This window comes from Odocoileus virginianus, chromosome 4 (assembly GCF_023699985.2).
Source record: "Odocoileus virginianus isolate 20LAN1187 ecotype Illinois chromosome 4, Ovbor_1.2, whole genome shotgun sequence".
Classification (NCBI taxonomy): Eukaryota; Metazoa; Chordata; class Mammalia; order Artiodactyla; family Cervidae; genus Odocoileus; species Odocoileus virginianus.
Genome location: NC_069677.1, coordinates 47,513,358 through 47,530,387, shown reverse-complemented (window position 1 = coordinate 47,530,387; position 17,030 = coordinate 47,513,358). Strand labels below are relative to the sequence as shown.

The window sequence follows — 17,030 nt, the reverse complement described above, 5'->3', positions numbered from 1 at the left end:
GTTCTTGCCTGGAGAATCCCAGGGACCGGGGAGCCTGGTGGGCTGCCATCTATGGGGTCGCACAGAGTCGGACACGACTGAAGTGACTTAGCAGCAGCAGCAGACATGTTATTAAGTTTATTAAATCTTTATTTACACATTCATTTGGAATTTTGGAATCACATGGTCTCCTGTCCCTTTCCTTTTTTTTTTTTTTTTTAATATTTATTTATTTGGCTGTTTTGGGTCTTAGTTGCGGCATATGCGATCTAGTACCATAGCCAGGGATCAAACCCGGGCCACCTGCTTTGGGAGTCTTAGCCACTAGACCACCAGGGAAGTCCCTCCTCCCTCTTTCTTTTCCCTTCTCCCATGAGAGAATATCTCTGACGTAATTTTAGAAAGGGCTTGCCTGATAGCTTAGTTGGTAAAGAATCTGCCTGCAGAGCAGGAGACCCTTGGTTCGATTCCTGGGTCGGGAAGATCCCTGGAGAAGGGATAGGCTACCCACTCCAGTATTCTTGGGCTTCCCTTGTGACTCAGCTGGGAAAGAATCTGCCTGCAATGAAGGAGACCTTCGATCCCTAGGATGTTCTAGGGAAGATCCCTTGAAGAAGGGAAAGGTTACCCACTCCAGTACTCTGGCCTGAAGAATTTCATAGACTATATAGTCCATTGGGTCACAACAAGTCAGACACGAGAGAGTTTCACTTTCAATTTTAGAAAAGAAAGTATGATTAATGGGTCAAAACTATAAAAATATTAATGCCTCCTGAAGCAAGTTTTCAGTTTGTTTTTTAGACCTTAACTTGTTTGATTTTGCAGTACCTTATAAGGTATAAATATATTCATTTCATACAACCCTCAACAGCTTCAAGCAATACAAATAATGTCTTAATTGCTAGTTAATTTATACCCATAGTTGCCCTCTTTAATCCTAGAATAAGCCCATCTTCTGAGACATATCTGTTTGTTTACTGATAAATATTATGATTTAGAATCCCTCACTGGAAGCCTTCCTACATAAGGAAAAATGTAGGTTAGACTTCTTTCCTGAATAACACTATCACATAAAGCTTTATCCTCATTGTCGTTTAGTTACTAGGCCGTGTCCAACTCTTTTGAGACCCCGTGAACTGTGGCCCGCCAGGTTCCTTTGTCCATGGGATTCTCCAGGCAAGAATACTGGAGCGGGTTGCCATTTCCTTCTCCAGAGGATCTCCCCAACCAGGGATCAAACCCACGTCTCCTGCATTGGCAGGCAGATTCTTTACTATTGAGCCACCAGGTCAGGTCCACAACTCATAAGGTATTAGGTGAAAATGGACACTGAAAAATATTTTGATGTACAGTCAATTCAAGGGTGATGGAACAGTAGTGTGGGGATGCGACATTCAGGTCCCTTCCCCAAGTGTGGTGAATCACTCGGCTGGCAGAGAGCTCCCCTGGGGTAACAATACCACCAAAAGAACCTCTTGACACTCACTAATCAAGGCTGATAGCATCATTTGGATAGGCTTAGAGCCAAAAGAATGCCAAGGTCAATGTATTTGTAGCAAGTATTAATTCTTATCAATTTTAAAATGAAAGCCATAAACAACATTTAAGACAATTTTAGAGAAATCATATCATAGTCCAAAACTATTATGTAACTGTTTTCTGTTTTGCATAAGGCCTTCCATTTCTTATAGAGAGTTAACACTAGTTATAATCATAGGTATTTTATCTTCTGCTTCAGTTAACTTTATATCATAAGCATGTTTCCAAGTTTGTATAGAGCTTTCATAATTATTATTTTTAATGACTATGTGAAGGCCATTTGATTAATTTTATTACTGTGTCTATCCTCAATGCCTATTATGCTCAATGAGTCCTGATGAGAGCATAGGATGAGTGCGTGTGTTCTCTGTCATTTCAGTCATGTCTGACTCTTTGTGATCCCATGGACTGTAGCCTGGCAGGCTCCTCTGTCCATGGGATTCTCCAGGCAAGAACACTGGATTGGATTACCATGCCCTCCTTGAGTTTAGGATGATGCTACTCTAAATGCTAATGCCAAAACACCTCAATTCAAATGTCAGTTTATTAACCTCTGTGCCTTAGTTTTCTGGTCTGTAAAATGGGGTTGATGACAACTCCAACCACATGGGTTTGTCATGATTAAATGAATTAATTTTCTTAAAGTGCTTAGAACAGTGCCTGGTACATGGTAAGCCATCAATAAATTGAACTATTATTATTGGTGTATCAAGGTAAATGACTTTGGAGCCTTCAGGTCATCTCTCGCTTTTGCTACTGCAGACAGCAATGTAATGAACATCTCTACTTATCAGATGTTTTGCTTCTGTTTAATTATTTCCTTAGATTAAATTTCTAGGAATAGACTGCTAGGTCAAAGAGTTTATCACAATGATTACTTTCAAAGCAATTCCTTTAACCTTTCCCCTTGAAGAAGATGTGATGGCATGGAAAACAAACACTAGTTGATATAAAAGGGATGATCAAGAAAAGGAATCATGGCTTTATTTAACAACAATCGTTTTAGTAAAAACACATTTTATTCATAAAACTAGGTAGACATTATACAAAACCCTGGGTCCTATTCAACTGATTTAATCCAACAAGTATTTCCCTGCCTGCTCTATGCTTGTTCCATGCTAGGTATTAAGCAGAGTATGAAACGATATGAAGTGACCTGTGTCCTTAAAGACTCAAAATCTATGTAAGAAAGTGAAATATGAAGGTAGTATGAGACTATAGAATCAAGGGCCAAATTTTATATATATATATATATATGTATATTTTAATCCAAAATCTATGATACAAAGTATTAGGTGTAGTCAGCTGGCAATAAAGAAACAATATTCAGTTTCAGTGAAGAAAAAGTGTGTGTATTGGGGAGGTGGGGTGTGTAAGATACAAGTGCACTTATACACAAAACGGAAGCAGACTCCCAGACATAGAAAACAAATTTACGATTACCAAAGGGGAGCGGGGAGATAAATCAGGAGGATGAGATTAACATATACTCACTAATATATATAAAACCAACAAGGACCTACTGTATAGCACAGCGAACTAAAGTCAGTATTTTGTAAAAACCTATAAGGAAAAAGCATATATATACACACACACATATATGAGCTTCCCAGGTGACCCAGACAGTAAAGAATCTGCTGCTTGCAATGCAAGAGACCCAGGTTCAATCCCTGGAAAGGGGCATGGCAACCCACTCCAGTATTCTTGCCTGGAGAATTCCGTGGACAGAGAGGAGCCTGGCAGGCTGCAGTCTACGGGGTCACAAAGAGTCAGACATGACTGAGTGACTAACACACACACACATACATGCATATACATGTATCTTATATGTTTTACACCTCAAACCAACATAATATTGTAAATCAACTATACTTCAATTAAAAATTAATAGTTAATTCATTAAATATATTAAGCAAAAAAGAAGGAAAAAGAGAAAAGTATGTGACCATCCAAGTGATAACTAAATTAAGCTCCCCTTTTTTCCTAGGAATCTAACATTTTACAATTTCTTCTACTACACCTCAAACATTTTCCGTACCAAACAGAAAATGTTTGCTTTTCCGAAGACACATTCTTATCCCTGCTGGGTAAGATTAAAGCGCTCCTCAGACTTCAGCGGTGGGCTTCAGCCACGGGGGCCTGAAAGGGGTGCTCAGGAATGGAGGTGTCCTTGGTCAAGATCTCTGTGTGTGTGTCTGTTTAGGAAGGGCTTCTGCCAGCTAAGCTGCAATAGCAAAATCATCTCCATTTCCCTGTTTTGAGGGAAGCACTGCTAAAGCATCTTAAACAAGCAAAATCTCCGACCACAAGCCCCACTACTTTGCTGTACTCTTCTGAATGTTGAAGGAAGCAGGACCAACTGCCTCTTCTTTTTGAGATGAGCAAGATCATTGGTTTGTTTCCAGGAAGCCAAACCTGAAATAGGAGCAGAGCCCTTTCCTGCCACTGAGGCAGACTTCCCAGTCACGGGGTCTTCCAGTCTTTAAAATGGCCTGCCAGATACCATGCGTGTACCTTATCCAGCAGTTTTCAAGCTGCCTACTATGTACAGATCCTCTTGAACTGACAGGCTCCAGATTTTCCCAGTCGGTTTAAGCCTCTGCAATGTCCAGGGAAGGAGCTGCTTTGCCCAAACAGGTCCCAAAGCAGACAAGTGAAAGTGTCTTCCTTATATGGTGAAAAGCGCCCTGTCGCTTTAAGGCCAAGAGATTTGGCTGCAGATGGTCCCTGGGAAGTTTGCAGGCAGCCCCATCCTGTGTCTGCTCCTCTCCTCGCAGCTGTGCAGGTGAGTTTCCAAACCTTCTTTCCCCAATTTGCCCTCTACAGTCTCTCTTCTGGCCTAGCCAGTTGGAAATGCCCTTACAGAGGGCTAGAGAAATTCAGGGTCAATAGAGATGGTGTTGTTTGAAGAAGTTTGAGCTGAAGGGAAAAAAAAAAAAAACAAAACCACAAGCTTACTAGGGAAATGTGCAGCAATGCAGCCAAGGAGGGATGCTTTCAACTTCCAGTGGGGAGGCAGCATCAAGGTTACAGGAGGCCCTGAGGCTTTCCGGGGCCAAACAGGGGAGGAGAGACAGACTCTAGTAAGACCCTGCAGGGGTGAGTTTGGACTTCTAAGCTCTAGAACCTAGTCAGCTGCAAGTCTAAGCCAGACAGAGGTGAGAGGAAATAATACTTCTGCAAATGCTGAAGGCTTTACAGGAGATGGAGCTACAGGGTTGACTGTAGAAAGTGAACGTGAAATGTTTGCAGCGTCTGCTGGCATGGAAGGCTGCAGCCTTAACCCTTCGTTCAGCCTGGCTGATTAGCAAGTAGGATTTGACTGCACAGAAGGCGGGCGGGGGTGGGGATGTGTGTGGAGTATTGCAGTAAAGACTAAAACAAATGGGTAAGACTGTGATCTATGGTCGTGGAACCGCATCTCCGGTATCCCCACAGTACCACCTGCAGAGAAAAGAGCTTTTCTAAGCTTAGAAATTCTGTGTCATCCACAGGCAAAGAGCTGCAAGAAGTCTCATTTAAGCTGCTTACTGCTCTGTCATTTACTAATTCAGTTTCCTGATTTCTTTTCTCCCATGGCCTGGAGCCCCCTAAGATATTAATTTGAAATTAATGAATAGAACTTTTTAACAGCTAGAGATGTGCTAGCAGAAGTGTGTCTGTGAGAGGCTGAGATGTATTTGGGGGTTGGGGTTGGGATTTTATGGATAGGGTGAAAAGAGACAGGATGGCATAAAAGGAGAAACACTTGATAGTCATTTTACAATGTATGCAAAGCCCTTCAACTGAGCCCATTCGTCAGCTACAGCCAAAATAGAAGTCCACCCAGGAATTTAAAAAGAGTGATGCCAAATGATAGGATTGGGCTTGTCTTCCCTCCTGGTTGAGTCTGGGGCCATTCATCATTCAGAGGCCAGTGCTTTCTCTACAGTTGTTGTGTGGGGGAGTGAACCCAGAGGCTAGATTAAAATTCCTTACATACCCCATGCCTCTAAAAAATATTCATTCATCTGAGTAGTCACTGAAGAATTTGTTTTATTATTAACTAACAAGTGCTCTATCTAGTTGTTTTCTAAAGACAGAATGTTCATGAAAAAAAGGTTTGTTTTATCAACAGGGATTTGTTAGTGCAAGAGTTCCTCTTTTCTCACTTGTGATGGCTGGGCAAAGTGAGAATTATAGCTTGCTGAAACGCTGCTGTCCTGAGCAGAAAGTTAAATTTTGAGTTCATAATTTGGAAGAGAGCAGGGAGTGTGAGTATAATTTTACTTCATTTGTTTCAAGTTAAATCCAGAAAGCAGTGTCGAATATACTGCTTTCAAATATGAACATTGCCAAGAAAAACAAAGTCTAATCCCCAAAGCTGGAAAATCTCTAAAAGTAACAGACTGTGATCTTTTATAAGCTAAATCAAAGTGTTAAAAGGAAAAAAGATGTGGCTTCCTGAACATCTCACATATTGACCCTCAATCACACATCAGCTAGAGGACATCTCTTAAGTGATTTATTTTATCTGTGCCTCGGTTTCCTCACCATTAAACTAGGCATTTCTGTGAGGGACTTTCCAGTGAAATGGAAAGATCTATTGGAGCTGGAACTGAACAGATCTGAGTTAAATTTTCCAGTCCCTTCATTTATTCCATAACCTTAAGCAAGTTACATAGCCAGTCTGAAGCTTGGTTTCCTTATTTGTAAAGAGAGTAAATAATTAACAACATCATCAGAATTAGAGGAACCTACCAGGACATAGGCTCAGACCTGCATGTCCTTGGACTTGGAGAGCAGGACATTGTGAAAAGAGAACAATCTAAACATGGGTAATGTTTTTTGTTTTTTTTTTTCCATTTGTTTTTATTAGTTGGAGGCTAATTACTTTACATCATTACAGTAGTTTTTGTCATACATTGAAATGAATTAGCCATGGATTTACATGTATTCCCCATCCCGGTCCCCCCTCCCACCTCCCTCTCCACCCGATCCCTCTGGGTCTTCCCAGTGCACCAGGCCCAAGCACTTGTCTCATGCACCCAACCTGGGCTGGTGATCTGTTTCACCCTAGATAATATACATGTTTCAATGCTGTTCTCTTGAAACATCCCACCCTCGCCTTCTCCCAGAGTCCACAAGTCTGTTCTATACATCTGAGTCTCTTTTTCTGTTTTGCATATAGGGTTATCGTTACCATCTTTCTAAAGTCCATATATATGTGTTAGTATACTGTAATGGTCTTTATCTTTCTGGCTTACTTCGCTCTGTATAATGGGCTCCAGTTTCGTCCATCTCATTAGAACTGATTCAAATGATTCTTTTTAATGGCTGAGTAATATTCCATGGTGTATATGTACCACAGCTTCCTCATCCATTCGTCTGCTGATGGGCATCTGGGTTGCTTCCATGTCCTGGCTATTATAAACAGTGCTGCGATGAACATTGGGGTGCACGTGTCTCTTTCAGATCTGGTTTCCTTGGTGTGTATGCCCAGAAGTGGGATTGCTGGGTCATATGGCAGTTCTATCTCCAGCTTTTTAAGAAATCTCCACACTGTTTTCCATAGTGGCTGTACTAATTTGCATTCCCACCAACAGTGTAAGAGGGTTCCCTTTTCTCCACACCCTCTCCAGCATTTATTGCTTGTAGACTTTTGGATAGCAGCCATCCTGACTGGCGTATAATGGTACCTCATTGTGGTTTTGATTTGCATTTCTCTGATAATGAGTGATGTTGAGCATCTTTTCATGTGTTTGTTAGCCATCTGTATGTCTTCCTTGGAGAAATGTCTGTTTAGTTCTTTGGCCCATTTTTTGATTGGGTCATTTATTTTTCTGGAGTTGAGCTGGAGGAGTTGCTTGTATATTTTTGAGATTAATCCTTTGTCTGTTGCTTCATTTGCTATTATTTTCTCCCAATCTGAGGGCTGTCTTTTCACCTTGCTTATAGTTTCCTTTGTTGTGCAAAAGCTTTTAAGTTTCATTAGGTCCCATTTGTTTATTTTTGCTTTTATTTCGAAAATTCTGGGATGTGGGTCATAGAGGATCCTGCTGTGATTTATGTCAGAGAGTGTTTTGCCTATGTTCTCCTCTAGGAGTTTTATAGTTTCTGGTCTTACATTTAGATCTTTAATCCATTTTGAGTTTATTTTTGTATATGGGGTTAGAAAGTGTTCTAGTTTCATTCTTTTACAGGTGGTTGACCAGTTTTCCCAGCACCACTTGTTAAAGAGGTTATCTTTTTTCCATTGTATATCCTTGCCTCCTTTGTCAAAGATAAGGTGACCATAGGTTCGTGGATTTATCTCTGGGCTTTCTATTCTGTTCCATTGATCTATATTTCTGTCTTTGTGCCAGTACCATACTGTCTTGATGACTGTGGCTTTGTAGTAGAGTCTGAAGTCAGGCAGATTGATTCCTCCAGTTCCATTCTTCTTTCTCAGGATTACTTTGGCTATTCGAGGTTTTTTGTATTTCCATACAAATTGTGAAATTATTTGTTCTAGTTCTGTGAAAAATACTGTTGGTAGTTTGATAGGGATTGCATTGAATCTATAGATTGCTTTGGGTAGTATAGCCATTTTGACAATATTGATTCTTCCAATCCATGAACACGGTATATTTCTCCATCTGTTTGTGTCCTCTTTGATTTCTTTCATCAGTGTTTTATAGTTTTCTATGTATAGGTCTTTTGTTTCTTTAGGTAGATATACTCCTAAGTATTTTATTCTTTTTGTTGCAATGGTGAATGGTATTGTTTCCTTAATTTCTCTTTCTGTTTTCTCATTGTTAGTGTATAGGAATGCAAGAGATTTCTGTGTGTTAATTTTATATCCTGCAACTTGACTGTATTCATTGATTAGCTCTAGTAATTTTCTGGTAGAGTCTTTAGGGTTTTCTATGTAGAGGATCATGTCATCTGCAAACAGAGAGAGTTTCACTTCTTCTTTTCCTATCTGGATTCCTTTTACTTCTTTTTCTGCCCTGATTGCTGTGGCCAAAACTTCCAAAACTATGTTGAATAGTAGTGGTGAGAGTGGGCACCCTTGTCTTGTTCCTGATTTCAGGGGAAATGCTTTCAATTTTTCACCATTGAGGGTGATGCTTGCTGTGGGTTTGTCATATATAGCTTTTATTATGTTGAGGTATGTTCCTTCTATTCCTGCTTTCTGGAGAGTTTTAATCATAAATGGATGTTGAATTTTGTCAAAGGCTTTTTCTGCATCTATTGAGATAATCATATGGTTTTTATCTTTCAATTTGTTAATGTGGTGTATTACATTGATTGATTTGTGGATATTAAAGAATCCTTGCATTCCTGGGATAAAGCCCACTTGATCATGATGTATGATTTTTTTAATATGTTGTTGGATTCTGTTTGCTAGAATTTTGTTAAGGATTTTTGCATCTATGTTCTAAACATGGGTAATGTTGAAAAGGACAAGAAGATTTTTATTCAGAAGTGTGTCCAGTGCCATACCATGGAAAAGGCAGACAGGCACAAGATTGAGCCAAATCTCCATGGTCTTTCTGGGCAAAAGACAGGTCAAGCCCCTGGATTTTCTTACACATATTCCAACAGGAACAAAGGCATCTCTTGGGGAGAGGAGATACTGATGGGGTATATGGAGAATCCCAAGAAGTACATTCGTGGAACAAAAATGATCTTCACGGGCATTAAAAAGATGGCAGAAAGGGCAGACTTAATAACTTATCTCAGAAAAGCTACTAATGAGTAATAGTTGTGCATTGCCTTGTTTATTACAAAACAGAAATGTCTCATGAGCTTTTTTATGTGTACCACATTTAAATAGACCTCATATAGCAGCGTTCCAATCATGAATAGCTGGTAGGATATTTATTTTGAATAGTCCTGATTTATATAGACTGACTCATGGTTAAATTAATATGATCAGCTTTTTGAATTTTGATACTAATGTGAGTTCAGCAAGTACTCTCTCTGTTCTCCCCTTCTAAAGACATGACTGGACTTTAGTCATGTCTGGATGAGTAGTGTTCAGCTCTTCATAGAGATGGTGAATGCCATCTCAAAACCTATAGGAAACTGGTTTTACATTTAAATTTATATAACTGATTACATTAATATATTTAAATATGGAGGATATCCCTTCACTGTGTCATAGAACAGCAAAATTCACCTGTGATTCACGTTGTATTCATTAGCCTGCTAAAGGCAAGGGCTGAAGATAAACTGGTAATGTCCACCCTATCTTTTTTGTCTTAACTATTAGCAATTTAATTAAAATCCCCTGTATCTAAAATGTTGCCTTTTATTCAATGAAAGGCATTTTAGTGCAGTTCATGTATAATAGCATATAAAGAATATTTAATTCTTTTCATATTTCATAGGTGATCTGTAAGGTCAATGGACTTCGCAGGTGGCAGGTAAAGAACCCACCTGCCAATGCAGGAGGCATAAGAGATGTGGCTTCAATCTCTTAGTTGGTAATTTCCCCTGGAGGAGGGAATGGCAACACTCCAGTAATGTTTCTTGGAGAATCTCATGGACAGAGGAGCCTGGCAGGCTACAGTCCATAGGGTCGCAAGAGTCAGACATGACTGAATCGACTTAGTACACACACAAGGTCACATGCTTTTAAAATTGAGCATCACAAGCTATAATGGCAAACTTTGCTTTTGAATTCTTTACTAAGTCAAACTCAAGTTATAATTCAGGATTGTCTTTTTAACTGCTATTCCAAACCACACATAACTGCAGAATTACCATATGTGATTGGCAATGGTGCTTTGGCCAACTTGTTAGAAACGTTAGAAGAGATATACAATCAACAAAAATTTATAAATTATGTGATCCTAAGGCTTCAGATAATTAAAAACAAAATCACAGATCATAAATAAATTAGAGGAATCTTGGAATCAAGTAGAGTCTCCATAAATATTATTTTTCATTATTTTCTCTATGACTTAGGAAACTATATTGTTCCTTGCAGAGGAGGAAATGAGTTTTGAGAGCAGAAACCAGCTCTGTAGCACAACTTTAGAATCCCTGTTACTTCATCCCCTTCTCCCCACCCTCCTTCAAGAAAGGATGCCCAAGTCCCTAGAAAATCCATTCCTAATTATTAACCAGGCTCATTGCTCAGAAGTTTTTCCTAAGTCAAACTCACTTCCACCTATTTTGTGTTCAAAGGTATGAATATTTGGTTGTTTCCCTATGGCATAAAGATAGTCCATGGGCTTCCCAAGTGGCGCTAGTGGTAAAGAACCTGCCTGCCAACGCAGGAGACATAAGAGACGTGGGTTTGATCCCTGGGTCGGGAAGATCCCCTAGAGGAGGGCATGGCAGTGCACTTCACTATTCTTGCCTGGAGAATCCCATGGACAGAGGAGCCTGCCAGGCTGCAGTCCATAGGGTTGCAAACAGTTGAACATGACTGAAATGACTTAACCACACATGCCCACAAAGATAGTCCAGGTGTGTGAAGAACAATGGCAACCACCTTAGAATCTCAATAAAGGTGGTCTATCCAAAAGCAAGTTTGAACAGCATTTTTAATGGATTTTTGTTGTTGTTGTTATTAGAAGCCACATCTTATGAGTGGTTCAGTAATAACCAATTACTAACTTTCAGTAAAATCTCCTAACACATTCCCACTGCTGTGTTTAAGAACCTAGTTAGTGCCACTCTCAGAGTTTTAGTCATTCACTGCAGTCTGTTTTAAGATCAGGGTTACCATACCTGCAATGGGGCTGTGTGTAGGACACAATGTTAAACTGAAAACATTCCTTCCACCAGCTTAGAAAGGTGGTGATAAATAGCAGCAGCAGCAGAAACCTTCCATTGGAAACACAAACCACAGCACATGCATTGGCTGGGAATTGAGAGCTGTCATTTTTAACTCACATAAGGGTAGGTCACCCCTGTAGCCAGTCTTCTAGTGGTGGATTAACACCACCTCTATCGGGATACTGGTTTTGAGGATCTACCCTTGGCCACTTAAAGTAGCTGTGAGACACTGACCTAGTTCCTTTATGTATCTGAGCCTCAGGTCCCTGGTCTGCCTCATGGGAATGACAGTAATATTCATACACATGGTTGTGGGAAGAACAGGAAAGTTGGAAGTGCAGATACTCAATAATTATGTTGGATCTGAATGCCTGATGTTTTCTAATAAGGTTCTTGTCCTTTAATAATAAGACATTGGCCATCAGTTCAGTTCAGTGTCCAACTCTTTGCAACCCCATGGACTGCAGAACGCCAGGCTTCCCTGTCCATCACCAACTCCCGGAGCTTATTCAAACTCATGTCCATTGAGTTGGTGATGTCATCCAACCGTCTCATCCTCTGTTGTCCCCTTCTCCTCCCACCTTCAATCTCTCCCAGCATTAGGGTCTTTTCAAATGAGTCAGTTCTTTGCATCAGGTGGCCAAAGTATTGGCGTTTTAGCTTAAGCATCAGTCCTTCCAATGAGTATTCAGGACTGATTTCCTTTAGGATGGACTGGTTGGATCTCCTTGCAGTCCAAGGGATTCTCAAGAGTCTTCTCCAACACCACAATTCAAAAGCATAAGTTCTTCGGCTCTCACCTTTCTTTGTAGTCCAACTCTCACATCCATGCATGACTACTGGAAAAACCATAGCTTTGACTAGATGGACATTTGTTGGCAAAGTAATGTCTCTGCTTTTTAGTATGCTGCCTAGGTTGGTCATAGCTTTTCTTCTAAGGAGCAAGTGTCTTTTCATTTCATAGCTGCAGTCACCATCTGCAGTGATTTTAGAGCCCCCCAAAATAGTCTCTCACTGTTTCCATTGTTTCCCTATCTATTTGCCATGAAGTGATGGGACCAGATGCCATGATCTTAGTTTTCTAAATGTTGAGTTTTAAGCCAGCTTTTTCACTCTCCTCTTTCACTTTCATCAAGAGGCTCTTTCATTTTTCTTTGCTTTCTGCCGTAAAGGTGATGTTATTTGCATATCTGAGGTTATTGATATTTTTCCCAGCAATCTCGATTCCAGCTTGTGCTTCACCCAGCTCAGCATTTTGCATGATGTACTCTGCATAGAAGTTAAATAATCAGGGTGACAATATACAGCCTTGACATACTCCTTTCCTGATTTGTAACCAGTCTGCTGTTCCATGTCCAGTTCTAACTGTTGCTTCTTGACCTGCATACAGATTTCTCAGGAGGCAGGTCAGGTGGTCTGGTATTCTCATCTCTTTCAGAATTTTCCACATTTTACTGTTATTCACACAAAGGCTTTGGCATAGTCAATAAAGCAAAAGTAGATGTTTTCCTGGAATTCTTTTGCTTTTTCAATGGTCCAACAGATGTTGGCAATTTGATCTCTGGTTCCTCTTCCTTTTCTAAATCCAGCTTGAACATCTGGAAGTTCATGATTCACGTACTAGAAGCCTAGCTTGGGGAATTTTGAGTATTGCTTTGCTAGTGTGTGAGATGAGTGCAATTGTGTGGTAGTATGAGCATTCTTTGACATTGCCTTTCTTTGGGATTGGAATGAAAACTGACCTTTTCCAGTCCTGTGGCCACTGCTGAGTTTTCCAAATTTGTTGGCATATTGAGTGCAGCACTTTCACAGCATCATCTTTTAGGATTTGAAATAGCTCAATTGGAATTCCATCACCTCCACTAGCTTTGTTTGTAGTGATGCTTCCTAAGGCCCACTTGACTTCACATTTCAGGATGTCTGTCTCTAGATGAGTGATCACACCATCGTGGTTATCTGGGTCATGAAGATCTCTTTTGTATAGTTCTTCTGTGTATTGTTGCCACTGGCCATAGGCCTTGTTTATACCCTTTAGACCAATCTGCAAGTATGAGTAGTGTCCAAGAATGTGTAAATTGAACTTTTAATAAAAACTAAGGTTTCAGATTTGGTGCAACCAAAGAGAAGTCAGTGCTGAGGCCATCCTAGATCGTGCTGCAGGGGTTAACTTTGGAAAACAGGTTTTTAAAATCTGCTGGATCACACAGGGCTTTGGATAGATTACATTCTCTGAAAGTATGTTATAACTTTGACCCCACTAGAGGTACTTCTGTGTCTGTATACTGGCAGAAAGAGTTGGAATGGGGGATGCAATGGTCTAGGTTGAGCAGGTGGAACAGAGAAATCCCCATGGAGTTGGATCTCTTGATACATCTTTGATGCCGCCTCCTTCCCGCTGCCCCCAGGCACCTTGAGCTTGTCAGATGCAATTCTGTCATGAAATTACCAAGCTGGGGGAGCCTGAGAAAGTGTCTAGATCAGCTGCTTGCCTTCAGTCAAAGCTGCACTTGAAACCACCAGGAACAAGGGCCACCTTCCTCTGCTCAGAGAAGGGGCCTTTCAGTTTCCAGTCTGTGGTCCCCCTGCATCTGGGCTGCATTTGGGAAACTATTCCTTTGCTTTGTACTACAAACCCATTCTCTCTTGGTGAGCTCCAAGTCCATCCTTGGTTATAGCAAAGTGCTATCCTGCCTGGGGCTGCGGCCGCTAGGGTGGGGCATGCTCATGGCCACATCTTCCTTGAGGGGAGGCACTTCCAGTTTCCTCTCTGATTAACCACCAGGTGAGCACACATGCTTCTTGTTTGACTTGATCACATCTATTCATCCTCTGCCTTCCCTCCCCCTATTGCAGTGCTTCCCAAACTACAGCGAGCATGCACCGGCAAGGCTTGTTAACACACACAATGCCGGGATCCATCCCGAGTTTCTGACTGTAGATCTGAGCTGGGGCCTATGTACCATTTGTTTAGGGACCACTCATCTAGTCATGGAGAAGGCAATGGCACCCCACTCTAGTACTCTTGCCTGGAAAACCTTATGGATGGAGGAGCCTGGTAGGCTGTGGTCCATGGGGTCGCTAAGAGTCAGACACGATTGAGCGACTTCACTTTCAGTTTTCACGTTCTTGCATTGGAGAAGGAAATGGCAACCCACTCCAGTGTTCTTGCCTGGAGAATCCCAGGGACGGGGGAGCCTGGTGGGTTGCTGTCTATGGGGTCACACAGAGTCAGACTCGACTGAAGCGACTTAGCAGCAGTAGCATCTAGTCCAACACTCAGTCTCAATCTACTGTTTCCAGTAACCTGCACCACCTCCTGCCTTCCAAGATAGTATCTCCTCTCTGTTCTTGGGGGTTAAACAAAGCCTTCTCCTCACCACAGTTCTACGCTACTATTTAGCAAATTCTAATTGTAACAAGCATGGTGATAAACACTCTACTGCCATTATTTGTAATTTTCCCCAACAACCCTACAAGTTTGGTATTATGAGACCAACAGAAAAAGAGTGAGTAACCAAGATCTCACACGTGACAGAGAGCAAATGTGGTATTCACACTCAGATTGATCTGGAAAGATTTACTCTTTCCCGTATTCCAGGGCTGGCAAATAGATGTTTAACACGTGTGTCAACTCTGGGTCACTGCTAGTTGCTGCTAGGAGCCCTGGGTTAAGAGTCCCAGATGGAACGAGTGCTCAGCAAGCAGAGGTAGTAAGATTGGTGCTGTGAGGCAGGAGTGGAGGGAGAACCCATAGCCACGTGTTTGCTATGCCCCATGTGATGCCCTGTTCGTGGATCAGTTTTGTCAGCTACTAGAATCAGATGAGAGATGGGTGTTCAGACTTGTTTCACAGAAAACAATAAAACGTTTCCTTTTTCATCACCTTCTCCAAAGGGTGAATCTAAATTTTTGAGGCTAGGTTTGAAAAGGTATAGTAGCTTGTAAAGTAAAACGAAATCCAGTTAATATACATATGGTAGTAGCCACAATGGACATTTAGCCTCAAAGTGGTGGAAACAAGAGAATTTATTGATTACGTTTGTCTCTGTATGTCGTAGGGTCTTCCTTAGTGGCTCAGTGATAAAGAATCTGCCTGCCAATGCAGGAGGTACAGGTTCCATCCCTCGGTTGGGAAGATCCCCTGGAGAAGGAAATGGCAACTCACGCTAGTATTCTCCCCTGGGAAATCCCATGGACAGAGGAGCTGGTGGGCTACAGTCAAGGGGTCACAAAAGAGTCAGACACGGCTAAGTGACTAAACAACACCAACAACTCTATGTTATATGTGTTTCGTTGTGACCTAATAGATCACCACGTCCTGAATAATCCACTGTGACTTAAAAGGAGATAATGGCATTTCTGATTTTGTTCCTCCCTCCACCACTAAAATTCAGCATGAGGTCTGTTATTTTTAGTGTCTTGGTACTTTATCTAAAAAATGAGTTTGATAGTGCTTTTCTGCTTCTTCCCAATATGTATTATGTATGTGGTTAAATGAAAAATAACCTTATGGAATCTATTATTCAATCAACAAATATTTATAAAAATTTATCCCCAGGCTCTAGGGGTATAGCAGCAAACAAAACAGACTGTTCTCATGGAACTTACATTCTAGAGAGGGGAGACAGACAATAAACAAGTAAACAAAGAAGAAAATTGTGTATCGTGGTAAGTATACTTAGTGAGAGTGACTGTGCCTGTGTGTATTGCTTAGAAGAGGTGACCTAGGCATGATATTTCTGAGGAGGTAGCATTTAAGATAAGACTTGAATGTGGAAAAGGAGCCAAACATGGGTAGTCTGGGGGTGGAACAGAGCCCATGCAGAGATCCTGAGGCTGGAGGTAGGCAGGCAGGCGCCAGATCATGTAACCTAGTGGGGATTTTCAGCTGGGGGTGATGCCACCCTCCTTCCCCTGCCTAGATGGTGTTTGAGGATGTGCAGCTGGTGATTTGGATGCAAAATACAGAGTTGAGGAGAGAGCACTGTTGGCTTTTGTGGGCAGGACCAGGGATGCTAAACTTCTTGCGCTCCTGTGGATGGACGCACATAAGAAGACTTGTCCTGCTCTTCCCGTCCCCCACGTACTGTCTCTGTTGAGAAAGCCTGAGGAGTCTCTGGGGTAAGAAGCTTGAATTTTATCCTGTGTGCAGTGACAAGCTCGTGGAGAACTGTAAGCTTTAAAAGATGATCTTTAAAAAATAATTTTTGAGAGGCAAGTGAACTGTGAAGGTCAGAGGTGAAGCAGGTAGATTTAACAGGCAGCTATTTCAGTAATCCAGAATAGAGGCAATACAATGGTGGCCTGGGCAGGGGAGTCACAGTAATGGTTTTGAGAAGCATTGAGTTGACCAAAAGATTCATTCAGGTTTTTCAATAATATGTTATAGAAAAAGCCAAACGAACATTTTAGCTAAGCCAATATTTCTACCTTCAAGAAGACGGCTTAAGTAAGTAAATATAAAATGTTTTTCCCCATGACACCCCCATGTTATCTTTTTAAAAATTATTTATTTATTTATGGCTGTGCTCGGTCTTTAAGCATATTTAAGCATATTAAAAAGCAGAGACATTCTTTGCCAACAAAGGTCTGTCTAGTCAAAGCTATGGTTTTTCCAGTGGTCATGTATGGATGTGAGAACTGGACTATAAAGAAAGCTGAGCGCCGAAGAGTTGACGCTCTTGAACCGTAGTGTTGGAGAAGACTCTTAAGAGTCCGTTGACTGCAAGGAGATCAAACCAGTCAATCCTGAAGGA

The 17,030-nt window shown here is 41.2% G+C and overlaps 1 protein-coding gene and 1 pseudogene across 2 annotated transcripts in view; both read left to right on the top strand.

The window, feature by feature from the left end:
• The window catches only part of LOC110130659 (schwannomin-interacting protein 1), an 846,110-nt gene that overhangs the window by 660,383 nt on the left and 168,697 nt on the right, over positions 1–17,030 (top strand). The gene's annotated exons all lie outside the window — the stretch shown is intronic.
• LOC110130661 (cytochrome c pseudogene) lies at positions 8,927–9,244 on the top strand (annotated as a pseudogene).